This window comes from Canis aureus, chromosome 37 (genome assembly GCF_053574225.1).
Source record: "Canis aureus isolate CA01 chromosome 37, VMU_Caureus_v.1.0, whole genome shotgun sequence".
Classification (NCBI taxonomy): Eukaryota; Metazoa; Chordata; class Mammalia; order Carnivora; family Canidae; genus Canis; species Canis aureus.
Genome location: NC_135647.1, coordinates 15,581,351 through 15,602,532, shown reverse-complemented (window position 1 = coordinate 15,602,532; position 21,182 = coordinate 15,581,351). Strand labels below are relative to the sequence as shown.

The 21,182-nt window shown below is 42.6% G+C and overlaps 1 long non-coding RNA gene across 2 annotated transcripts in view; it reads left to right on the top strand.

Annotated features, from left to right (window-relative positions):
- Nucleotides 1-8,455, top strand: part of LOC144306694 (uncharacterized) — a 34,993-nt gene extending 26,538 nt beyond the window's left edge. The window contains exons 1-2 of one of the 2 annotated variants that reach the window (XR_013373806.1): nucleotides 5,891-6,345; nucleotides 7,644-8,455. This is a non-coding gene — a long non-coding RNA (uncharacterized LOC144306694). Of the gene's footprint in view, nucleotides 1-5,890; nucleotides 6,346-7,643 lie in introns of those variants that run through there. The other variant, XR_013373807.1, reaches the window with a different exon arrangement.
- Nucleotides 8,456-21,182: the final 12,727 nt, after the last annotated feature.

Below are 21,182 nucleotides of genomic sequence, written 5' to 3'. Positions count from 1 at the left end.
TTCTTTCCTTATTTTTAATTCCTTTGGGTCTGCTCTTCTTTTTCTAGCTTATTAAGTTGCCTCCATCTGGCTCCGTGGGGCTTGCTGACCAAGTAAGTCTTAGGGTGAAGGTTTGGAGCTCACATACCTTAAGGATTGTGGCTTCAAGCATTAAGGTTCATGGCCAGTCTGATCCTAGGACCAGCAGTTAATGTCGTTCAGACCTGGCGATGAGGCTGTTCTTATGTCCTACCAGCACATACGAGGAAGCAACATTGCCAGGCAACAATTAGCAGAGCTCTTCTCAGCAACCCCGCACCTCCACTTTTTAAAAAAAATTCAGAAGGAGGTCCACCGGGTCTCCAGCTCGATTCCTATTGCCATTTTCTATAAAGTAATTTTAGTTACCATTACCTCAGATCATCCAAACTGCCAGATGTCATGGCCTGCTTCCTGCCCCAGAAGCAAGTCCAGATCTCTGTGCTGTGTGCTACCAGTTGCCTTGTTTTTCTGGACCATGTACCTGATCCACATAGATGTTTATCATGGTTTGAACCGCTTATACTTATTTTTTTTACTTATTTATTTATACTTTGCCTGTCATTGTTCTCATTTGAAGTAGGGGGTGGGCATACAAGGCATGTACTTACTGAACTAATCTTGATGCCTCCTTAGGGTGATTATTTTTAAATACAATCTCCAAATTGCTTTCTTTTTTAAAGGTTTTATTTATTCATTTCTGAGAGACACAGAGAGAGGCAGAGACATAGGCAGAGGGAGATGCAGGTTCCATGCCATGTGGGACTCGATCTCGGAACTCCAGGATCATGCCCTGAGCCAAAGGCAGATGCTCAACCACTGAGCCACCCAGAGATCCCTCCAAATTGCTTTGAAACTAACTTCAGCCCAACTGAAATGAACCCTTTCTTTTAGAGCAGTGTTGTCCAATAGCAATAAAATGCAAGTCGCATATATGCTTTAAAATTTTCTAGTAGTTACACTAAAAATACAAAAAGAAACAAAAATACGAAAAGAAAGTTAATTCTCGTATGTTTTATTTAACCCCGTTCAGATCTTCCTCAACTTATGATGGGCTTATATCTTGATAAGACATCTAAGTTGAAAATATCATGAGTTGAAAATTCATTTAATGCAACTAACCTACAGAACATTGTAACTCAGACGTCCTCAGAACACTTGTATTAACCTACAGTTAGAAGAAGTCCTCTAACACAAAGCCTAATTTATTGATTTATTTTTTTAAAAAGATTTTATTTATTTGACAGAGAGAGAGCACAAGTAGGCAGAGCGGCAGGCAGAGGGGGAGGGAGAAACAGGGTCCCCCCTGAGCAAGGACCCCCAATGAGGGGCTCTATCCCAGGGCCTCAGGATCATGATCCAAGCAGAAGGCAGATGCTTAACTGTCTGAGCTACCCAGGTGCCCCTGCAAAGCCTAATTTATTAAAAAGTGGCTCTCTCATGTAATTTACTGAGTACTGTCCTGAAAGTGAAAAACAGCAGGGTTTTATGGGGACTGAATGGTAGTCAGTTTATCAGTTGTTTACTCTCCTGGTTGGGTGACTGACTGGGAGCCGTGGCAGCTGCCCATGATAGACTATTTCACTGCAAATGGCTAGCATAGGAAAGGATCAAAATTGAAAATTCAAAGCACAGTTTCTATTGAACGTGTACCACTTTCACCCCATCGTAAAATCGAAAATTGTAAGTTGAACCTTCATAGTTCAGGGGCCATCTGTATATCGAGCATACTATCATTTCAAAATGAAATCAATATAAAAGTCATAAGATGTTTTTATTCTTTTTTCATACTAAGTCTTTGAAATCTGGTGTGTATTTTGTACTCACAGTGCACCTCAATTCAGGGTAGCCACGTTTCAAATGCTTGACAGTCATGTGTGGCTAAGTGGCTTCCATATTGGACGGTACAGATTTATAGCATGTATTAAACGACAGTAAATTTAATCAGCACCACGTACCACTTTGGATTTTCCACCCTTTTTGTTCCAAGAATTTCATTAAGTAATTAAAACACTCCCGCCAAAGCAAAATCTAGATGGCCTCAAAAGCTGTGTGTTCTTCTCTTCTATTTGTCATCACAATGCTAGTACACTTGGAGAACTCTTATTTTCTCTTTTTGAAGAGAAAGCAAGAAGGCTTATGTGTGCAAACATACAGTATAAACAAAGACTATTTATGCTATGAGTCTTGGAAAACTGGTTTCTGAAAAATCAAAGTTTTTGTTTTTCCGAGTGACATGAAATGACAATATATAAGGTTTGAAATAGTCATCACATTAATTACCTATCAGTTAATTAAGGAGTTAAACTCCATTTCCTGCTCAAAAAAGACATTTGAAGGTGCTGGAAAGGATTGGAAAAAAATCAGAAGTATAAGATATGATGGAGTTTCATGGGTTACACGGAGTTTTTTCGGTTGAGATTAATTTTCAATTCCCCCTTAGACAAAGGTATTTGGTTTTACTGAGTGTTGTAGCAATGGTTTTGATAGGCTGTTTACAGTCTGGCACCCCAAGTATCTCGGGCAGACAGACAGATCTGTTTAAATGCAAGAACTCCTTGTCCGCTGTGTAGGTATTAATGATACTTGCTACTTCCAGGGAAAATAATCCTCTCGAAGTATATTGTTACATTACTAAATCACTTGCTTCCTAAAGCATGGGACCACCATCTCTCAAGGTCTCTAAATAAATCACATGGCTTTATCAAACGCTTATTTATGCAGCTTAGAAACACTAATAGTTCATCAACCTCCTGATTTTATGGGCAATCTTCAGACATGTTAATCTCTCACATCTTTTAAAACCCCCCTCCTTCATGGGTAGGAATGTTCTCCGGGAATTCCCAATCATGTCATATTTAATGAAAACAGTACCAGTAATCACATTGGTACGTAGCCCCTTCCTCTTGGGAAATCTCCAAATGGCTTCCAGATTGGTTGGGGGTCAGTTTTCAAAAGCTCCCAGTAAGGAAAGAGGGGGAGGGGATTAGTTCCCTATCAAGGTTGGGGGAGGAAGTGTCACTCAGTTCACTTCCATTCAGACCCAATGTTCCAATAAAGCTGAAATGCACCTATTTGGCAGGGACCTCTCTCACGCTGGCCAGGGAACCATCATACTGTCATCACAGCTGGATATGACAGGTTCCAGGAGTTTAGAAATTGTTCTTGACATGGTGGGAAGCATTTTCATGTCCTCGCACCAGGAATACGTCATTTCCTATATAAGTGGAGCCACCCCCCACCCTCCGCCCCAGCCCTTTCTCTCTGGTTACCACGGCTTCTTTTTCCCCATGGTGCTCATCACCACATAGCGTGTCCCGTATCTGTCACTTTTCTGTCTTTACCCACTAGCATGTAACCTCCACGCCACGTATGCAAAAACCCCACCTTCTTCCAGAGGGTTCAGTGGAGTCAGAGAAGCCTCGGTTACCGTCCCAGTGCTGTGAGATCTTGAGAGAGCTGCTGGAGCTCTCTGGTTTTCAGGTTTTTCAGGGATGAAATGGAGCAATCCTATGTACCTTACAGGCTGGTTGAGGATTAGATGATGTCAAATGCTCAGCTAAGCATGGGGCTGGACGGGCAGTGAGCATTCGGGAAAGAGTGGCTATTTGAACAGAAAAAAAAAAAATCACTGTTCCAGGGTTTCCTTACCTGGAAGGTGGTTAGATCTCAGAATCTTAACTTCACCCATGGAGGCTTAAGCCTCAGGGCTAAGTTCTGTTCCTTCAAGGGTTGAGGACCAAGATTTGGGTGTGGTTACAGGTGCCAAGGGCCTCTAGGGCTGCAGGAACCTGCTGTAGGGCTTTCCAGCAAATCGAAACACAGTGCTCGGGGATCCCTTGTTCCATACACAGGAGCTGCAAGTCTGCTTCATATCCCAGCCCAGTGGAGACGGTGTCTGAGCAGGGGAGGGGGCTCATGATAGCCCACGGCCTGTGGCTTTCAACTAACAGAAGGGAAAAGTTTGATTTAGCCCCCTCTGGCTGGGTGTTACCAAGTTGTCTGCTGAAATGGGTTTTGCCCTTTTTTGTTCAAAGAGGGCTGGGGTGGGGGCACGTAGGTGGGGGTTTCATTTCTACACCCCTGATTGCCAGCTCCTTCCCAGCCCTGGTGTGGCAAGAGCAGAGTTAGAGTGACAACAGCTGACTCACCCAGACCAACCCCTTACCTCCCGGAGAAGAAGAGATACCAGCATTCTTGCTTCTCTTCCAGAGACCCTCCTTGGAGGAAGCATATCTCTGAAAGCGAGTGAGTGTTAAGTGCATAATCTTATCTGCTTCTCAAGGCACCGAAAGGCTATTTTACCAATCATTTTAAATAAGTGGCACAGCAAAAATGCAGGATTACTCAGATGAGCATTCCTGACGCCTCCAGCAGTGGGTAGGAGCACTTCAAACGAGTTAATAATATACTCTAACAAACGACACGAAGGTATGAAAAGCCATTTTTAAGTTGTTTGCCCTTTCACACATCTGAGATACTGTTATCACTCAGACATTTCTTTTTCAGATTAAGAAAAGGAGGTAAAAAGATTTCCAAGGCAGAGCAAGCAGATAGATTTCTACTAAAGCACGTGTGTGTGCATGCGTGGGTCGGCTTGCACACATGTGTGCACACACTCCTGTACACTGCCTTTGCGCGGCTCGCTCATGTTCTAACGTCTCCTCCCTGGATCCCACAGGATCACTGACCCCATGAACTCTGCCCAGACCCTTCCCAGCTCCCACCACAGCTGACCCTCCGAGAGGGATGCTAGGGACGCCTCCCTCCCCTTCCCTACTCCCTGCTCCTACCCCACCTACCTGCAATCCTCCTGGCCAGTCATCTGGGCTCCAGTCCCGGCGCCTGGAGACTTCGTCCCTATAGATCTCACAGTGCTCCACGTTGTGCTGTCTCTAAACATCTGTGACATGTTGTGCTAACCCATTTTTATAATCAGAAGTTTCTTCTCGTACCTCAAAGAGTGGAATAAACCATCTCTTCACTCTACTGTCCCCACTGCTCCCACCCTAATGAGGTCAGCGCTGCAGTGTGTGGCTCTTACACAGAAGGGTCATAAATCCTCACACCCCCTCTTCTTCTTCTTCTTCTTTTTTTAAAGATTTTATTTATTTATTCAAGACACACACACACACACACACACACAGAGACAGAGAGATACAGAGGCAGAGACACAGGCAGAGGGAGAAGCAGGCTCCATTCAGGGAGCCCAATGTGGGACTCGATCCCGGGACTCCAGGATCACGCCCTGGGCCAAAGGCAGCGCTAAACCACTGAGCCACCCGGGCTGCCCACACCCCCTCTTCTTCTAATGGAAAGTCTGAGATACCCCCTAGGACGGCGATGTGGCCTAACACATAAAGCAGCATTGCAAAGCTTCTGTAGTTATTCATGATTAGACAGACCGATTCTTGGTTTATTTTCTTTTCTTTACTTTTCTTTTCTTTTCTTTTTTCTTTTCTTTTCTTTTCTTTTCTTTTCTTTTCTTTTCTTTTCTTTTCTTTTCTTTCTTTTTCCTTTTTTTAGATTTTTAATTTATTTATTCATGAGAGACACACAGAGAGAGGCAGAGACACAGGCAGAGGGAGAAATAGGCTCCATGCAGGGAGCCCGATGCGGGACTTGATCCCGGGACTCCAGGATCACAACCTGAGCCAAAGGCAGAAGCCCAACCACTGAGCCCCCCAGGCGCCCCGATTCGTGGTTTCTTAAGCAGGGGCCAGGAGTCCATCTGAGGGGAACAGAGTAGGGGGGCTGGGGTAGCAGAGGGCGATGACACTTGACACCTTTCAGTACGTTGATGTCAGGCACAAATTCCATAAAATAAAATCATACTGCATTAGCATGGAATGGATTGCGCCGTATTCAGAAAACATGCTCATTCCTGGATACTGGAAAGGATCACATGACTTCAAAGAGTAATGGTTATTTTTAGAAGTGTGTGTGTGTATGTGCGTGTGTGCACGTGATACTTGCAATTGATTCCAGAGTTATCTGTGGGGTAATTGGCAATACCTCCTTCTGTGGCTCACGCTGCTTTAAAGCCCCTCCTGGATCCCAGTCAGTCAAAACACTCAGTGAGCACCCACTCTGTGCCAAGTTAGTGTTCCCTGTAAGTGAATGCGTCCCCCCCATCCAGGAGGTCACAGACTTCCAGGAGGCCAGAGAAGATGAAGGCAGAGGGGTGCACGGTGTGTGGTGCTGGGGGTGGAGGGCGGGTGGAGGGGGGGTGGACAGCTCCCGTTGAGATGAACGAGATGATTACAACATTGACGTGAAAGCTAATTATAGAAAAATTCATCTCTCCTGGAATATAAACAATTTCCTGTAAGTATTTTATTGAGAAATCTAATCTCACGAGGATTTTCTTTTGTCCCTTTCCTGACTAATTTGTTTCTCTGGTGTGCGTGTGTGTTTAACTGTCATTGGGATTATCATACACAGAGTCTGCTCTGGAGAAACTTGGTATAGCCTGAGTCCCATGTCCCTTTTGCTCTTCCCCAAACCCTTTCAGTGCCTGGACACCCCTGCACAGTCCCTCTACCCACGCACACACATGCACACACGCACACACATGCACGCACACACACGCACTCACACACCGTGAATACCTGAGCATGCCTTGTGCTGGGAGGTCCTAATATGCAATGGCCTGATTGACCAGGCGCCTTCCATCCCATAACATGACTATGGGAAGAAGGAACACGGGGAGGCTGTTTCTCTGACCTCAGACATTTTATGGCTAAAAGCAGCCTCCTGGGGCGGGGGGGGGGGGGTGTCTGAGATCTGTTCTCATTCCCATTCATATCTTTTCATCAAAACTGGCTATGAACTTAATAATCCTTATGACTCACTTGCAAAAGTACATAGGAAGTCAGGTTTGTTTTTCAATTTCCTTTTTCTAAAGGTTAAAATTAAAGCAGGGAGGAGCAGAACATTACTCTCTGGGGCCCAGCGGGGACACCCAGGCCCAGGCTGCTTGTCTGTGTGTTTTTCCCTCACCACAGCTCTCGGTGGTTTACCTACTCTATCCATGATTGCCTTTCTCAGCTACTTGGTGAAGTCAAATCCGGAGGTGATTCCAGGTGCCCTCCTCACGGAGCAGGCTTTTCTCCCACCCACCCCGCTGCCCCAGCCATTCCCCCTCCAGAAAATTCTCTGTGTTTCCCCATTCCCTGGTTTGACTCACCTTTGTCTCCTTACCTACAAGAAGGAGCCCTTTCTGTCCACCCTCTTCCAGCTGCATTGCATCCTACCCCTTCTTGAAAGCATTGCTGAAATTCCAAGTCCTGTGTCCTGCCCTCATCACCTAAGCCAGGAATGCTCACTTCTCAGCTTGAGAAGGACTTACTGCCTTCCTTGCAGTGTTGATCTCATTGATTCATTTGACAAATATTTGTTGAACACCTAGAAGGCCCTAAATAAACAGTGCTCCCAGTGTGGGAGAAACAGAGACAGAGAACAAGCTTTGTGTCCTGTGGTTGGTGCCCGGCCTGCTTGTGGGTTCTTTACAGGGGAGACCTGGGTTGAACACTCATTGGATCCCCCAGAATACAGTAAGAATCCATTTGAATGTACTGAACTGATTAATGAATTCACTCATCTTTTCCCTCGATGCCATACAGAGTTTGCATCAACACTAAATAACCCCTCTAAACATCTGAGGCTGAATGGGGTAAGAAGAGGAATACATTCCATTCTTATTAAAAAACATCAAGTGATTGTTTTCTGTATCAAATGCGGAATTCCGGTTTTATCAAACACGTCTCGGAGAAACACCCCAGCCTCCAAAGCAGACAGCAGTTGTAAACATCTCCTCTTCCTGCTGAGAAGCTGCGGAATTCCAGAGCCCTGACCTGCGAAATACCAGTTCTCTGCTCCCTCCCCATGGAACGGAAGCTAAGCCCTGAGGGAGGGCATTTGTGTGTTTAGACCCTCTGCGTGATGCCTAGTGCTGGACCAGGAGGGAGCTCAACCCACAAACCGCTAGCAAAGGGGATGGAAAAAGACAGGACCCAGCAGAGGGGAACACAATTGCTCACTAGCCCAGAATCTGGAACTTGGAAGCCAAATTATGGTTAGCCACATGGCTTTATTATTGACCTTCTTTGGCACGTAGTGCTTTATGGGTACACTGTATCTTCGCTTTTTCTGACCAGTCTCCAACTTCCCACCAACACTGCTTATACCAAAAGATGGCAAATGGCACGTATCCTGGCATTTTTCTATGGCTTAAGGCACAGTCAAGACTCTTGATGATGTAAAAGAAAAACAGATGACTGCGTCTATTTCCTGCCTGATTACTACTACTTTAAAGGAATGCCGAGGTTTTGTTTGTAAAAATACACTGATGATTATGTAACCAGTGAGACCTACATTTATTTCTACCTTATTTTGTTTAGTGCAGGCTCAATTAAACTTCACGGCCCTCATATAATCTTCTTTAATCTTTGTGGTTTATTGGACAATCTGGTGAACTTGTATCACATCCTGAGGTTGGGTGTGCATTTCAAGGCATCAGGGAATGATGAGTTCAGTTGTGAGGTGAAGGAGGCCATATGGGATAGGTTTTCCATCTTAAATTAGCATACATCAGAGGCCTGGTGGGGGGGGGAGTCCATGGCATCAGGTGACCAGAATGAGGGGCCATAGCAGTCTGTGACTCACGTGACAGCTGGGGAGGAAATGGAACACTTCTCCCAAATCCAACTGAGATTGTTAATGCCCAGACTGGGAAAGAGTGGTGCCACCTTTCTGTAGCAACAAGCCGGGCAAACCAGGGGTTTCTGGAGAAGCTTCTGTTTGCATGGCTAAATAATAAAAGGTGGTCTTGATAGGTCTACTCTTAAATTGTGCGATGGACCATTATCAGAGCTCTGCTAGCTGATCAGACATTTGACCCACTAAAATGTAGTCTTGGGGTTTATTTTGATCAGGTCCGTGGGCATAGGGGTGCGGGACAAAAGAATTTGTCAGTCAATTCTTCTGCAATATGCATTCATTTCTCCTCTTAACATCAGCAGAAGCTATTATTAGGGATTGAATGTGGTTCACCCCCATGTTGAAGCCCTATTTCCCAATGTGATGGTATTTGGATGTAGGGCCTTTAGGAGGTCACCCGATTTAGGTGGGGTCATGAGGGTGGGGCCCCCGAGATGGGATTAGTGCCCTTGTGAGAGGAAGAGCCCAGAGCTTGCCCTCTACCATGTGAGGACACAGTGAGAAGGCAATCACCCATAAGCCAGAAAGAGAGCTCTCACCACACCGAATCTCCTAGAATGGTGATCTTGGACTTCTCAGCTTCCAGAATTATGAGAAATAAATGTCTATTGTTTAAGCTGTCCAATCTATGGTGTTTTGTGGTAGCAGCCCATGCTAAGACAAGCTCTTTGTATTCGTTGAATAGAAAACTGCTCATACTCAACTCTAAATGTACCAACCTCTCTTCTCCATATTTACTTAATATTTCCAGTATTTAATTAGTATCTTGTAGTGTATAAAGTTGGCCTTTGAACATCATGGGTTTGAACCACATGAGTCCACTTGTGAATTTTTTCTGATAAATACAGTTCCATACTATAAATGTATTTTATGTTTTTCTTAACAGCACTTTCTTTTCTCTAGCTTGCTTGATTATAAGAATACAGTATATAGTACATATAGTGTATGAAATATATGTCAATTGACTGTTTATGTTATTGATAAGGCTTCCGGTCAACAGCAGGCTATTAGTAGTTAAGTTTTGGGGGAGTCAAAAGTTATGCTTTTCAACCAACGGGGGGTAGTCAGTACCCCTAAACTTTACACTGTTCAGAGGTCAACTGTATTATTTGTCCCAATATCCTTTTCCACCCCACTGCCCACCTTTTTCACTTTTACATCATTGCCTTACTAAATGCTACTCCACGTATGTCAAGACTCAACTCAAGTGTCCCCTCTTCCATGGAGCCGTCCCTGCCCTCCTCTCCTTCACCCCCAGTCTGGATTCTATGCACTGCCTATGGTAGCTCCTGCCAAAGCCTCTATATTTTTGCTTTTTACTCAGTCCCTCACTAGACTGAATTTCTCATCAAAGGCAAGGGTGTGTGCTGAGTTCAACAGCGAACCTGGAGTGGAAGCCGTAGGCACTTTATTGAGTGAAATATGTTTTTCAGAGAATCCTTCTGAATAGAGATCTTAACTTGTCAGTGTAAAGTAGTGTTTGCAGGGAAGGATGGGGGAAGACATGCTGGCAAACACTAGGGAGCAGCCGGGGGTTTAGTGTGGACTTGCAAATCAGAACAGGACCCCCAAACCCTGCTGGAACTGTTGAAGACAAACACAGGAAAGTAACAGAAGGGTTTGGAATGGAACCGGGTTGTAGAAACTTAGAATTCAGGGTCTCAGGAGGAGAGGAAGTTCCATGTGAAAGGTCAGAGACTGTAGAATTTTGTTCGTTTGAATGGCAACTCTGTTTTGGGTTGAATTGTGTCCTCTCAAAAGATGTTGACATTCTAACTCCCGGCACCTGTGAATGTGACTTTATTTGGAAACAGAGTCTTTGCAGATGACCCAGTTAAGGTGACATCATTAGGGGGGGTCCTAATCCAATGTGGCTGGTGTCTTTTTAAAACGGGGAAATTTGAACACAGAAACAGACCCAGAGAGGTGATGTGAAGACATCAGGAGAAGACCATCAACCAACCAACAAATGCCCACAGCTGCCAGAAACTAGGAGAACAGAGTTAAACAGATTCTCCCTCCCAGTCCCGGGAAGGAATCAACCCAGCCAACCTTGGTGTCAGCCTTCTAACCTCCAGGAATGTGAGAGGATAAATTTCTGTTCTTAAAACTACCCGTCTGTGGTGCTTTGTTACTGAAAACTCTGGGGAACTGGTACAAACTGTTCCACTTAAACTCTAAATTACCTGAAGGCAGGGACTTGGGGTCCTTTATCCTCAAATCTCTAGAGGTTGGCATACCCACCAGACGTGTATAGAAATCTCAAGCTGCCTTCTCAGGCCAAGTTCTCTTTGGACTTTAAGTTGGAAGATAGGAGCAAGAAAGGATAGAAAATTCCAGAGGCTGGAATTGGTACAAGCCAGAATTTTGCCCAAGCTTTTACTGTTGCCATTCCCTCCCCCCATCTCCTAAATCATGATATCTCCTTCTTCGGACATAGAGGAAAGACGCCAAGATGCCAGGATCCAGGGCCATTTGTCTTCAAAGCATCTGCTAACAGGAATAAGTAAGAACATGATGTCTTCACCCTGTGTCCCGCCTCCTCCCTACCCTGGGGTTTCGCTACCCCACAATTTCCTAGGGAACTCTTGTTTCTTATTATTTAAAGGTTAACTTGAAATTCATTTCGGATGAGAAAAGTAAGAAAGCTCTGGAAAGCCGTGTTCGGGTAAGTATTTTACCTTAGGTTAGCTTTTAATTCCAGAATCTTTGAAAACTATAAAACTCCGTGATGGATTTATGTGGTTCCCTGACCAATACAGTTATTTGTAATAATAATAATAATAATAGTAGAGTAAAAGATAGCACAGCCTCAGATTTTTTTCCCTTTACTCAGCTGAAAATTAAACCAGACAGGCAATTGCCGTAATATATAATATGTGTCCGCTGCATTTATGGCACATTACATATTACATGGTTATTATCCTGCATTTTCATCCAATCATCTTATTAGCTCTGGTATTTTTATGTGGTGAATGACTACAAGCTGAAAGTCAAGCGAGGAAGGCATCAGTGGAGAAATGAAATACAGGCTCAGGAAAGCAGAACCCATTAAAATGTGGCCACCGCCACAGTACGCCACAGTCGGGGGTTGACAATGAACTCTGGAAAACTACTAAGGCCCTACAGTGAGAAGCACCATCTGTGATACTGTCCCCACTGAGTAACTAATTCTGTGTTTCATTCTCCCATCATACCACAATTACACCTCATTTCTCTTTCTCAAGCACCAAGGTTAGATGGCTCTTTGAGTGCCTCTGTGATGCACACCACGCTCAACTGAAAAAATATTTCGCAAGAGGAGAGTGCCGTGTTACAATAGAATTCACCATATCTTTAAATATATTTTTCGGAACCCTGGAGAATGCCATTGTATATTCTGACATATTATTAAGAGAAAATGAAACCGCCCCAAGAAGTTCTAAAAACAAACTTGGGCCCATTTTTATAGCTCATTCAACTGATTTTCTAAGTTATGAGTCATTTGTTGCTTTTGGTGTTTGATGTCATTTGCCCAGAGCTACATGGAGTCCTATTTTAGGGATATGAGCAAAGATATGATGGATTATAATAAATCAGGCTGCTGGTCAGATTGGTTTTTTTTCTAATAGTGTTCCATCTGTTCTTTTCCATCTTTTTTTTAAGATTTAAAAAAATTTATTTATGAGGAACACACAGAGAGAGAGGGAGACACAGGCAGGAGAAGCAGGCTCCATGCAGGGAGCCCGACCTAGGACCCAATCCTGGATCTCCAGGATCACAACCCAGGCGGAAGGCAGCACTAAACCGCTAAGCCACTTCGGTGCCCTGTTCTTTTCCATTTTGAAATTCCCTACCTCCTCTGCCTTTTCTTCTGGAGCTAACGTTTTATTTTCTTTTGTTTCTTTCCTTCTCACTTGTTCCAATATGTCCCTTTTCTCTCTGGAGTTAATGTGAACCATCTCCCCCTGTGAAGTCCAGAATTTTCCATAGAGTAATATGGCTTAGTCAAGCAGCTCTGAGGGTAAAATTCAACTTCTTACAGCATACTCTAGAGTAGGATTTGTAGACAAAGGCTTTGAATTTTTTTCCCCAGTGTAGGAGAAAGTGACCATGTCAAACATATTAAAAAAGAAGGGGCCAACACCACTTATTAGCACAGTCACTGATAGGTAAGTTGTCATCGATAATTACACATTAAACCATATTGTCTGACATTGAGATCTAAAAAGCACAATGCATATGTTATGAACAATTATATTTGACCCAACGAAAAGTAGTAAATGACAAATCAATCTGCTGAAATATGGAACTTCTTTTCTATAATCACTAGATGCGGTGAGCTAGCTAAACTCAGGATGTAGGACCATTTATTTCTGCTCTGTAGCTTAATGTCTAGTTTACAATGAGGCTTTGAAAGTTGAACCAAATCAAACTGAAGGAGTAAACCCTTGATCAAATCAAATATGTAACTGTTGTAATCGACTTCTCCCTTCCACTTGTTTCCCTTGAATTTCAGAAATGTTCTTAGGGCAGGACCCGGCTTCCCTGGAGAAGGATTATTACAAAGTGGGCGCAGAGTCTATGGATGGTGAGGATGAGAATGGGGAGTTCTATGGGGGCACCTGCGACATCTGGTGTCTTTCCCCCAGTTCTGTATCTCTCATTGCTCCCCTAATCCCCTATACAAATACAATCAATGTCTCAAGTGGAAATGAAAACAGACAAGGGCAAAAAATACTGGAGCATATGTTAGTTGATTGCTTATCATTTGTCCACATATTGTAATATTTTGAAGGTACAGATCACATTCCCTAAGTCTTGATGTTCTCAATAAGGCTCAATGGCCAGGCAGAGTGCTCTGCGGCAGCAGATGATCAGGAAATGTTTGCTGCATTGGAAACATAAAACAAACAAAAGTAATTGCTGGAGGGTCATTCCTTATTTTACAGTTCTGGGATGTGGCTAATCGTCATAGATCCTTGGCCATGTTCTCAGCAGCTCAAGCCTGTGTTTCAAGGAAGCATACACCTGAAACTTCTCGGAATTCCTTGTAATCTTTGAGTAATTTGATCCGGAACCAAGGTGCTTGATTCCAGTCCTCTGTTTTCTTATCATTTACTGTAAATGTTGAAGAAATGACCCACCGTGTGTTACTTTAGCAAACGGAGCTTGTATATACACTGTATAAAGGGAGTTAAGAAAGACAGTTCAACTCACAGTGTCTGCTATGATGAGAACAGCTAATGTGGTGGGCCAGAATGGATCTTAGAGAGTCCTGTTTCTTTTGCCAGAAACAGAAATGCACTCTTGGGCATAAAGCAATGCATGGCTGAAGGCCATCAACTCGATTTCTCAACCCTCTCCTCTACGGTGCAACGCCCTGTGTTGGAATCTCATGGCCTGAATTCTTTACCCTCATGGCGCAGCCAAGACGCTGTACTCCAAATCAGTTAAGAGTTCCTGACCATGTTTAGACACCCTGGTAATTGTGTAAGGGGCAGTAGAATTCAAGCAGCTGGTGTAACATGGGATCCAAATCTGGACAGAGTCAGAATCAAAGTGACGGCATTTCATGATGCTTCCTGAACACTCTCCCTCTGGGCTATTTGGATACTTTTTGGTGATAATAGAACCCCCTGTAGACAGGTTGAATGGAAAGAGCATGGAATTCAGAGATACCCAGATCTGGTAAAAATTCTGGCTCCCACATTTACCATGTGATCTTGAGTAAATTACTTAAACTGTTAGAACAGTAGTTTTCTTGTCTGCAAGTAAGAAATTACGCCTTTTTTGTGAATTGTTGTTTCAAATTAAATGGCATTATGCGAAAAAGTTCATATTTTTTTTAAGATTTTATTTATTTATTTATGAGAGACACACAGAGAGAGGCAGAGACATAGGCAGAAGGAGAAGCAGGCACCCTATCGGGAGCCCAGTGCAGGACTTAATCCCAGGACCCCAGGATCATGACCTGAGCCAAAGGCAGATGCTCAACCACTGAGCCACCCAGGTTCCCCAAAAGTTTGTATTTTAATTTATGGCATATAGGAGACATGAAATAAAAGCCCTCCTCCCCTTCCTCCCCCTTCTCTTCACATTCTCCTTATTCTTATTTTTATTTTATCTCTATGACCGGGTTATATGTGGAAGGCTTCACCCATCCTACATACAACCAGATGAGATTCAGGGCACTAGACCTCTCCCTGGCTGTGTGTGTGTGTGTGTGTGTGTGTGCATGCACGCATGCACACGCATGCAAGTATGCATGCACACTTGTGCACATGCACAAGTGTAAGAGTGGGGAAAGGTTTTGGGTGGCAGGGGAAGAAGATAGACTTTTTAAGGCATGGATATTATCTCATACAGCAGAGTGTCTGAATTCACTACTTCTCACTTCAACCTCCTGCCACACCAGCTAACACTCCTGGAGCACAGAGCTGAAGGTGTTTTTGGTATGATTTCTATCTCTCTACAGCCTCTTCTACCCCCTGCCCTGGGAAGGTCAGTGGAAAGAGAGAGGCAGTACCCTGCTAATGAATGGTTCTGCATCCTCATGAAGACCACTGTCAAGTTTACGGGCTTAGGAGGTTTGATGGCCTCCAGTCATCCCTCGCTTCACCTCAGTCCAATTCTGAGGATGGTAGGGCCATTTCGGGGGCTGAACCAGGCGGGCTTTCTGAGGCCTACATGCTACAAGGCCTTTCCAACAGCCATTGAATTATTCCAAACACTAGTCAACAAATGGTCGAGAGGAACGCTGTAGGAATTAATGATACAGAACTTGACAGAGAAGAAAAAGGGTGTCTTGGGCAAACCAGTTGTAACTAGATCACCAAACTTATGATATGAGAAAGAGGTGGATAAACACAAAGCTAGCGGAAGATGGCATGCATCCTTCATTCACCTGTTTATTTAGTTCAGATTATTTATTCAGTATTCTATTATATGCCAGTATTCAGTATTCTATTATTATATAATATTCTATTATATTCTATTATATTCTATTATAGCCAAAAGTTGAGGTTATAATGGTAAACAAATCAGATACAATCCCTGTCCTCACGCTTGTAAAGTCTGGTGCAAGATCTCACAGCCTAGATCATTCATGGCTGCATAACAAATTACCCCCAAATCTAGCAGCTTAAACCACTACTTTATTATGCTCATGGTTCTGCAGCTTAGGGATTTAAACAGGATGCAGGATTCCATGATGTCTGGGCCTTAGCTGAGAAGACTCAATCGTTGAACATGACTTAATAGCCAGGAGTTGACTGGGCTTTCCCCAGAACAAGTGTCTTGATAGAAACACACAAAAGCTTCAGGAACTTTCCTGATCCAGCTTTGGAAACCATCACTTCTACTACATTCTATTGGCTACTAAGGCCAGTTTGGATCCTGGGAAAGGAGAATTAGGCTCCTCCAACCTATGTCCTCAACCTCCTAATGAAGGGCAACAAAGTAAAATCACGTGGGATAGGAGTCACAGTTGTGGCCATCTTTTGAAAATATAGTGTCCCCCAAACACATGCAATAAGTCTTATGGTAGAGGAGGATATGTTCACATATAAAGGATCCTAATATTGACTGGCAGGGTCAACCATTAACTTTTCAAAGGAAGTGCCCAGTAAGCTGAAATTGAGGATCAGTGGAAGTTAGGCACACAAAGACAGTGTGTCAGTTCAGCCTACTAAAACAAATCACTCCGTGTTCGGAGGCTTAAATAAGAAACATTTATTTCTCATAGTACTGGGGCTGGAAATCTAAGATCAAGGTGCCACCACAGTCAGGTTATGGTGAGAACCCTCATCCTGGTTCACCTTCTTGTATTCTCATGTGGCACAGTGAGAGTTCTAGCTCTCCTCCCCATCTTACAAGGACACTAATTTCAACACGCAGGCTCTGACCTCATAACCTAATCATCTCCCCAAAGCCCTATCTCCTAATATCACCCTTTGGGGAGTTAGGGTTTTAACATATAAATTTGGTGGAGAGGACACCAACATGTGGTCCAGAATAGAGTATATGAGGAACAATATTCCAAGGAAATAGAACAACACGGGCAAAGGCCCAACATCTGGTGAAGACCTAGACCATTACGGAACAGGAATGATTTCCATATGGCTGCCTTATTAGGTGTGAATGTGGTGCCTCATCAGAGAGGGTGTGATGGAGTTGGCAGAGGGAGGCTGGCATGTGCATACATATGTGTGTGTTCCTGCAGGATAAAAAAAAAAAAAATAAACATGAAACTGGAGAGGTAAGTAAGGACCAGAAGGTCCTCGTGAAGCTCCTGGTGAAACTTCCTAGGGAGTTTGGACAACAGTGAAAGGCAGAAAGAAACATTATCCATTGATAAGAAGGCCACAATAGGCAACGTAAAACAGAGCAGAATTCAAATGCAGGCAGCCTTTGGTGTTCCAGTATCCAAACTCTGAAAAAAAGATAAAAATGCTGATCTTGCCCATTTGGAAGAAAGTATATGTGCTTTTTTGTTAATTATTATTATTATTATTATTTTTACAATTTAAATGGAAAGTACTATTCACTATCCCAGAGAAGCATTCAGATACTACCCACCCCTCACCCTGCCCCATCAACCTCCAGCTTTTTCATTGCAGATATAAAAGACTTTCCTGATTCCTATCAAAAGCAGTAGTGCACATAAAAGATCAACCTAATGCCTAAAATTAAGCACCATTTATTGCTAGTATAATTTTTTGTAAATGAGGAGAAAAATCTCTGCAAGAGGAAATGTAAATCCCCTAGTCATCATTTTCTTCTCTAGAAAGAATCGAACTTTCCTCAGGAAGGGAAGATGCTGAGCAGGAAATGCATCATTATAAGACACTTTATGATCCTGTGGACGACGTGGCAAATGGCCATTTATATGAAAACACTCATTTCCTGCTGTGCGGTTCCCAAGTGTTTGCCTTCTTGGAACAATGACGAGAAATTTCCTAACCCAAGAAGGGCTATGACGACAGCTCCACTTACATGTTGCTCTTACTATAGTCTTGGAAAATGTCCCATTGTCCTTCATGCATTAGATGAATCTAAAATAGGCAAGAAGTCTAGACAGTGGAAACCATATATAAGATCAATGTTTTTCCTCCATTATTTAGTATTGTAAAGTAAAAGTCACTCAGTAACTTCTGCTCTAATGGAAGAAAAATTAGGGAAATACACATGGGTAAAAAGATATACGTCAAGTAGCAAGTCTTTGGCTATTTTCCTAGTTAATTACCAACTACTTCAAGTCTTTTAAGAAGTAAGTGGGGTAAAAAATTATACATAAATGAATAAAATTATGTTTATCAAGTTTGAAAGCAGCTCTCCAACCTTCAGGACTCAATTGTCTGACCAATTTTGATTATATCCAGCAAGTATTTATTGGGCTCAGTCTACATGATATTTTGCCAATCTATGTGAGGCCACTCCAATCTATTTTGTTGTTTACTACACCCCAACACAAGAAATGTTTTACACTCTTTTATTTGGAAAGACTTTTGGCAAACTTACTGCTGAGTCTTTGTTCTTTTTCCTTTTTCCATCCGAATTCCCTGTAACTCAGAATTAAATAGTAGCCTTCAATTTTGTTCTTTCCCACATTTGCTTTGAATACTCTAGGTCATTTGGATTTCCAAACGAATTTTAGAATCAACTTTCATTTTGTACAGAAAAAAAAAAAAAGCCTTCTGGATTTTGACTGGAATTACACTAATTTTGCAGAGCAGGTTGGAGAAAATTGCTATCTTAACAATATTGAATCCTCCGATTTACAAAGTACATACCTCCATTTATTTCACCTTCTTTAATTTTTCTCAGCACGGTTTCATAGTTTTCAGGGTACTACCCTGTCAGATGTATCCTTAAGTATCTTAAATTTTTATGCTACTGTAAATGGTATTTTTTTAAAACTTTCAACTGTATGTTGCTAGTTTATAGAAGTACAGTTTGCTTTTGTATATTGATCTTGTATCCTGAAAGTTTGTTTCACTAACTTACTGATTCTAGTAACTTTCTTGTAGATTACACTGGATTTTCTATAAAGACATTCATGTAACCTGCAAAAAAAGTTTGTATTCCTTTTCAAAATGATGCCTTCAGGCACCTGGGTGGCTCAGTTGGTTGGGCATCTGCCTTCAGCTCAGGTCATGATCCCAGGGTTGTGGGATACAGCCCAGATATGGGTTCCCTGCTCAATGGGGAACCTGCTTCTCCCTCTTCCTCTGCTAGTCCCCCTGCTTGTGCTCTCTCTCTCTCTCTCTCTGTGCCAAATAAATAAGAAATCTTTAAAAACACAATCCCCTAAAATGATGTCTTTTATTTCTTCTTCTTGCATTATTATACCGGTTAAAGCCCCCATTATAATGTTGACTAGAAGTGGTGAGAAGAAACATTCTCATTTTTTCTTCACATTGAGAAAAACATTCAGTCTTTTACCATTAAGTTTCATGTTAGTTGTAGGTTAGTAGACATTTTTATCAGATCAAGGAAGTTCCCTTCTATTCCTAGTTTGCAAAGAGGTTTTCCAGAAACAGATGCTGGATTTGTCAGACTTTTCTACATCTGTAGAGTTGATTATGTGGTTTTTCTTTTTTTGTTTGGTGAATTACATTGGTAGTATTTAAAATGGTAAGCCAACCTTGCATTCTTGATCTAATTCTCACTTGCTCATAATATGCTGTTTATTTTTTGTTAGATTTGATTTGTTAAATATTTTTTAAAGAATTCTTACATCTGGGCAGCCCGGGTGGCTCAGCGGTTTGGTGCCTGCCTTCAGCCCAGGGCCTGATCCTGGAGACCCAGGATCATGCCTGCCTTCAGCCCAGGGCCTGATCCTGGAGACCCAGGATCAAGTCCCACATCAGGCTCCCTGCATGGAGCCTGCTTAAGAAGCACTTCCTCTGTCTGTGTCTCTGCCTCCCTCTGTGTGTCTCTCATGAATAAATAAATAAAATCTTTTTAAAAAAAGAATTCTTACATCTAAGTTTATGGAAAATATGGATACATAGTACGTAGTTTTCTTGTCTTGTAATGTTTTTTATCAAAGTAATTTCAGTTTTGAAGAATGAGTTAGGAGGATTATATATTCTTTAATTTCTAGAAAAATCTGTGTAAAATTGGTATTGTTTCTTTGGCAATTGTTTGTTACAATTCACCAGAGAAGCCACCTAAGTCTGGAATGTTCTTTGTAACATCAAATTTAAGTTATTCTATAGATGTAGGGACATTCAGGTCTAGTTCTTATTTTTTTAAGATTTATTTATTTATTTATTTTAGTGGGGGAGATGCAGAGGGAGAACGAGAGAGAGAGAGACTCTCAAGCAGACTTTTTGCTGAGTGCAGAGCCTGATGTGGGGCTCAATGTCGTGACCCTGAGATCATGACCTGAGCAGAAACGAAGAGTTGGATGTTTAACTGACTAGCCACCCAGACACTCCTATTTCTTTTTTTATTGACATATAACATTGTATTAGTTTTGGGTGTAAGGATAAAGATTATATTGATATATAATAATATAATATTTAACAATACATATTTTATATCATACATACAATATCATATATATTGTACCTGAATTGTAATATGTATTGCTAAATGATTTCCACAGTAAATTAAGTTGGCATCCATCATTAAGCAGTTGTAATTTCTTTCTTGTGATAAGAATTTTCAGGATTTACTCTCTGAGCAACTTTCAGACATACGATAGTATTAACTGGGGTCACCATGCTGTACATTACATCCCAGGACTTATATATCTAAAAACTATACATTTGTACTTTTAAGATTGTATTTAGTTATTCATGAGAGACACACAGAGAGAGGCAGAGACATAGGCAGAGGGAGAAGCAGGCTCCCTGTGGGAAGCCTGATGCAGGACTCAATCCCAGGACCTCAGGATCATGACCTGAGCCGAAGGCAGATGCTCAACCACTGAGCTGCCCAGGTGCCCCACGTTTGTACTTCTTGACCACTTGCACCCATTTCTCCACGTGTTCTACCCCATAGCTCATGAGTCGTATGGCTTTTTGGTACAACTTGTGGGAATGGGCACTACTCCTGGGCCTGTGCGAGCATAGGTACTATCTTCTCTAGTCACTTCAGGTGGCTTCAGATGGTCTCCTCACACACACACATAATTATTACTCAGCTGACCGTTGGTGGAGAACCTTCTGCAGACCTCTGGATTTCCCTTTGGGTGTAGCTCTCCTCTCCTCAGCATTCCATCCTACAACCTCTGTTTGTCTTGGGCTTCTGAGGTTCTCAGCTTCATCTTCTCAAATCAGAATCCGATAGTCTCTACCTGAGGTCTCTCTCTTAGGGACACAGCCTACAATGACAGCTCTCTCACAGCAGCAAGCTGAGGCAATTAGAGGACTCCTTTTATTTGTTTCTTTTCAATCAGGATCACTATCCTCTATTACCTGATGTCCAGTGTCTTGAAAATGGCTGCCTCT